Raw genomic sequence first — 6,500 nt, 5'->3', positions numbered from 1 at the left:
GGACAGAGAGGTAAAGGTATTGACAGTAGTGGTCATTTTTACAGTCACTGGTAAGGACTGGCCACAAGGTCCAGCAAGCAACAGGTCTTTAAAAGACTGCAAATCCTGCCATCTGATCTAACATCACAGCCATCTGGCCTTTCCTTGAGGTGAAGGAAGTCAAGTCTATGACTGTCCACCCTATTCTATTAGTGCCTCCTGTGACCTCAACATTTCCACAAGCTAATGTGTTCTTTCTGTTCATTCAGAGACTGACTATACCTCGGTTGAAAAATGTGATGCTGGAAAAACAAAGCAGGCCAGGCAGCATCCGAGGAGCAGGAGAATCGACGTTTCGGGCATAAGCCCTTCTTATGCCTTCTTATGCCCGAAACGTTGATTCTCCTGCTCCTCGGATGCTGCCTGGCCTGCTGTGTTTTTTCAGCATCACATTTTTCAACTCTGGTCTCCAGCATCTGCAGTCCTCACTTTCTCCTAACTGACTGGACCTCCCCAACACTCACTTTCAAAGGTAAACAAATTGCAACTCCACAAGCTCTACATCAAGACAATACATGTAGGTCTCACTGGTGCATATCCATAAAGTAAATCTATACAGTGGCTCAGCATTAATAAGGGCATCGATCAACTGATCAAGTTGTGTAAAATATATCATATCTATCAAACTCAACAATCCCAAGCTACGCTCATTCCACATTAGATTCCCTCGGAACCATTGTGCAAGTGTGAAATTGATATTTCTCATATCCACGGAGCCAAATTATTTTCTGGTGACTGACTATTTCACCAAGTTCCCTTCTATGTGACATATCAAAGATAGAGTGCAATTGGTCGTTACCATGCCGATTGCTATGTTCAGTATTTTTGGTGTACTTCACAAGTTGTGTCTGGCAATTGTCCTGAAGGTGGCAGTAGTGTACTCTTCCTGGCCATGTGCCGGAAATAGGGTTTTCAACATCTTCTTGTAATGGACCTTCCAGCAATAGGTGGCAATGGTGATAAGGGGCTCTAAGGGAGCTGAGCAGTTCACTAGGACCTCCAACCAGTAGATGGTGACAGTGAGGGATGGCAGTTAAAGCAGTCAGTCAAATGGCCTCTTGCTGGGAATGAAGGTGTTGTTGGTGAAAGGAGGAATGATGGGAAAGTTATGATGCAGATAGACAAAGCAATCTGCAGCTTAATATAACATAAACATTTTGTTCCATGCATGCACTGTAAGCAGTTTCCTTTTTATCACTAATTTCCCTTGCTCTTTGTAATGACCTGATACCAGTGAAAGAAAGAGTCTTTGCTCTGTGATCTCTGGACTTTCCATATGTTTGAATGTCTTGTTACATCTTCTCTACCTTCTGTTGGAACTTTTTCACAACACAGTTTCTGTCCTGCAAAATCCATTATCATGAAATAACAAGCAACTTAGTCAAGATTTTCAGATAGCTATGTTAAATTCACACACTACTCCTTCAGACAATGGGTTACCTTTATCAACAGCCCTCATGTTTAGGTGACAGATCCATATGGTTCATAGCTCCCACAATCTCAACATTCCAACCACATGTTCATGATAGATTGTTGGAAAGAAGGGGAAAAAAAATTACAAGAGTCTGATCAGTAAGTATGCAGATAGGTGTCCAAATTGGAAATGGAACAAGGCCTTTGATTTGGGATTTCCTTGGATCCATGGAAAGACATTATGTCATTTTGTGCAGCCTGGATCATACAATGTAATGAACAATGGTCAAGCTAAAAGCAGATACCAAGGGCTTAATACAGCTGAGTAAATAAAATGCAGTTAGGAACTTTAAAAGGAAAATAGGAAATCTAGAAGAGTGACAAAAATAGAATAAAGGTAAGTCCAGAAAGTTTTTTTTTTCAAAATATATAAGAACAAGAGAAAATCTAGTGAAAGAACCAGGCTCATTAGACACCAGAGAGGTAATGTGAGGACCTCAACGATTACTTTGTGTCAGTTTTCATAGTAGAAAAGGATAATGCAGATATAAATATCAGAATGGAGAGCTGGGAAATAGTGGACTGAAATAACATAGAGGAAGTACTAATGGGTTTAGCAATCTTAAAATGGATAAATCCGCAGTCCTGGTTCAGTTGTGTCCCAGGTTGTTGAGGGAGACAAGGGAAAGGATATCAGTGACCTGGCAGTAATTTTCAAATCCTCTCTGGCCACAGATTGGTGCTGAAGGATTGGAGGACTGCTAACCTTGTCCTATTAAATAAAACCAAAGGGTGGATGGGATAGACTAGGAAATTACAGGCCAGTCAGTCTAACTTCAGTGGTGGGGAAATCATTAGAAAGAATTTTGAGGGACAGAATATGGAGAAACATGGATTAATCAGGGATGGTCAGCAAGGATTTGTTAAGGGAAGATTGTGTTTGACACATTGAGAAAATGTTTGAAGGAGGTAACCAGAAGTGTTGATAAGAGTAATATATTTGACATGGTTTCCTTGGACTTTAGCAAGGCTTTTGATATGGTTTGTCATAGCAGACTACTCAAGAAATTAATAGCCCATGGCATCTAAGGCAAAGTGGCATGATAGATCAATGCATTATGGTAATGCATTTCATGTGATCATCTTGGACTTCAGTAAGGCTTTTGATAAGATATTTTTGATCTTGCAGATTGTCTCAGAAAGTAAAGGTCATGGGATCCAAGGCAAACTGGCATATTGGATCTAAAATTTGCTGTGAGGCAGGAAGCAGAGGGTAACATTTCTGCGACTGTGTGTTCTCAGTGGGGTTCTGCAGTGCTGGCACCCCTTGCTATTTGTGATGTACACAATTTGGACTCAAATGAAGAGACTATGATCAAGAAGTTTATGTGTGACACAAAAATTAGTAAAGTGGTAAATAGTGAGGAGGATACCCTGGTCAGCTTAGCAGAGCAGTGGCAAGTAAAATTAACCAATGCCTATATAAGCTGAGGCATATAGTGCACGTATAAGAAGGCTGTGTTGGAATTGTTGATTAAGCTGCTAATTAAGTCTCTGTTGGAGTACTGTGTGCACTTCTGGACACCACATAAGAAGGATATGATTGCACCAGAGAGGGTGTATACAGGAATTACCAGAATGCTGCCTTGGCTAGAGGGTCTGAGATATGAGGAATGATTGGATAGCCTGGGATTGTTTTCCTTATCATTGCAAAGGTTCAGAGGAAACCTGATACTAATATGTATAGGATTATGAGGAATGGAGACAAGTTGGATAGCAGGGCACTTTTTCTGTTACTGGAGGGTCAATAACCAGGGGATATTGATTTAAAGTAAGAAGTAGAAAGCTAAGTTTTCTTTTCATCCATAGATTGGGTGGATGTCTGGAACTTACTGTCTGAAAGGTTAATTGAGTCAGAAACTCTCAAAGCATTGAATCTCTATTGAGATATTCACTTGCATTGTCATAGCCTGCAGGACTATAGGCCAAGATCTGGAAAATGGGATTAGTGTAGCCAAATTTCTGAAGAAGGGTCACTGCAGCTGAAATGTTAACTCTGCTTTTTCTCCAAAGATGCTGCCAGACCTGCTGAATTTCTCCACCAATTTCTGTTTTAACCCAACCTTTGTTGACCAGCATCGATAATATGGACTGAATGGCCTCCTTTTGCACTGTAAACAATCCATGAGACTGTATATAGTGATAAAAACAGGATTACAACTGGATACTGAAGGTACCATGCCAAACAACAGTCACGCATCCACAACAAATGATACACATCCATCCATGACAACAAGCACATTGCAGCTTGAAACTACACCACTAAGTTGTGATTACTGTTTAAGTTATCAGAACTCCTATACAGTAGTTAACTACATTAACTACTATATAGTTATCAGAACATATAGGTTGTTTATAAGTATCGTTGTATATATCATAAAATAATCCTCCTCCTAAACAAAAAAAAGAGAAATGCTGAATTATGGCATCAACCACACCTGTACCTCTAAAAGAGTTACATGGTATCATGGCATGTGACATTCTGGTCTAACGGTACCACCTCACCTGTGTCATGCAATCAGTCAGTTTTGTGTGTATAATGTACAGTAATATCCAAAATCACAGAATCCCAACAGTGCAGATAGCGGATTTGGCCCATCGAGTCTCACCAGCCCTCTGAAGAACATCCTATCCTGTCTCCATAGCCTCACATTTATCATAATTAACCCACTGACCAATCCACCTAACCTGTATATCTTTGGACTGTGGGAGGAAACCCATACAGACACAGGGAGATCATGCAAACTTCACACAAATGGTAGCCCAAGACTGGAATCAAACCCAAAGGCCCTGGCACTGTGAGACACAGTGATAATCATTGAGTCACCAGGTAAGCACAGAAATCACATTATGTGTGTAAAATCTCTAATAATGTACCCTTGTAAACAAACTTTTTAAGATATTTGACTATCTGGGGTATATATTACACAAGCTAACACACAGAAAACCATAAACCACATTGATAGGTGTTTATCACCATGCACATTCTCAGCTTTTCTGTTCAGCAACACTGACTTGCTGCATTTCAAAACCATTCTAGGACATAGTTCTATTACATTATTCTCTTCAGCTGATGCTTTAATGAAAATCTTTTCTCTGCTCTTTCAGATGTCAATAACCACAAGCTTCAAGAATTCAAAATTAACAATTCCCTCCTGGAGTCTTTCCTCTGACCCCATCCATCCTTACAATTTGACCACTCGTCATGCCTTCACTCAGTATTTCTTGACTTTTTCTGCACTGACTCCAAATTTAGTCTTGTTCATTTCAGATCCTTCCCAGAAAAGCCTTTCAAGTTGGACACAAAGTTTAACTCTTCTTCCTTTGCCTTCATCTCCATACCTGCTTCTTTGGCCAGGAGTCACTCTCCTCACAGCAGACCCTTTCTTCAATCTGTTGAAATAAAAGTATTCTTTTTCCAATGATTCACTTGATTAAAGTCAATTGATGTTGAGTCATGTCGACCAGAAAGATCCTAGATTCTATCCATAGTCTGTGCTGAAGAAAGTGTCTTCAGCTGAGCAGAGATGAAGATATTCTTTATTAGCCTTATTGCGTGAGAGTAGGAAAGAGCAAGAAAATCAGGGATCTTATTCCTGATCATTATCCAAAGATTCCAAATTAGAAATTACTGTTTCTAGGTATCAGGTAAGGATGTAATAGGATTTGCTGAAAGATCTCTCGTGATGGAATAGCATACTGACACTTATGGAGGACTCTTAATAGCAAAGACCACACAGATTTGAGTTGAGGAGGGTCTTCAAATCCAGAAACTAGCTCCAATATAACAAAATGCAGGTTTAACTCGAGCGCACGCCAATGCTTGTGTGTAGCTTCCTATAGAGAGGCAATCTATAAGATTCAAGTAATTTGGATAAAAACTTCACAGACATTTAAATTGAACATAACATTTACAGGACCTCCTGAAATGAATGGAGAGCAATTTATGGGGCTCATTAAAATTCTAGTGTCTGGGCATTAATAAATACTCATCTTAAATATTTTCAAAATTTAATACAATTGCTGGCAGAGCCACAAGTTTTACTCAAAATTGCATACATCTTCAGAAGTTTATTTTTATACAAATTACCACCCAAACCTTGTTGCTTATTGCCAAATACAAAATCTTCCATGAATCAGTGCAATTGGGTAGCATTTTAGGGCATTATTTTGTTTGCATTGACTGTAGTCCTTGATATACTTGAAGGAGGTAATCTAGTTGCATTTTATTTGTATAGCTGAAAACATGTTTATCACAAAAAGCTAATAATTTTAGTCCAAATGTCAAGACTGCCATCTGTGAGTGACATGGTATTAAGTTTAAAGAAACCTACTTTTGAAACAAACTGCGTAGAACAATTTTTAAAATGTGTTCATGGGATGTGGGTGTCGATGTCAGGACATCATTGAAGGAGTTTTTCAGGGTTGTGTCCTAAGCACAACCATCTTCAGCTTATTCATCAATGACCTTCCTTCCATCATACAGTCAGAAGCGGGGATATTTGCTGATGTTTTCACAAAGTTCAATACTATTCACAACTCCTCACATACTGAAGCAGTCCATGTCCATACACCAAGAGCTGGACACTATGCACGTCCAATTATGCACAGGCAGGAAAACTCACTGGACTGCTAACACCTGATCCAGGTGAGATCAGTTAACAGTAATTAACAGTAATAGAACATAGAACAGTACAGTACAGAACAGGCCCTTCAGCCCACGATGTTCTGCCGACCACTGATCCTCATGTATGCACCCTCAAATTTCTGTGACCATATGCATGTCCGGCAGTCTCTTAAATGTCCGCAATGACCTTGCTTCCACAACTGCTGCTGACAACGCATTCCATGCTCTCACAACTCTCTGTGTAAAGAACCCGCCTCTGACATCCCCTCTATACTTTCTTCCAACCAGCTTAAAACTATGACCCCTCGTGTTAGCCATTTCTGCCCTGGGAAATAGTCTCTGGCTATCGACTCTATCTATG

Source organism: Chiloscyllium plagiosum, chromosome 9 (genome assembly GCF_004010195.1).
Source record: "Chiloscyllium plagiosum isolate BGI_BamShark_2017 chromosome 9, ASM401019v2, whole genome shotgun sequence".
NCBI classification, from domain to species: Eukaryota; Metazoa; Chordata; class Chondrichthyes; order Orectolobiformes; family Hemiscylliidae; genus Chiloscyllium; species Chiloscyllium plagiosum.
This window is presented reverse-complemented; position numbering follows the sequence as displayed.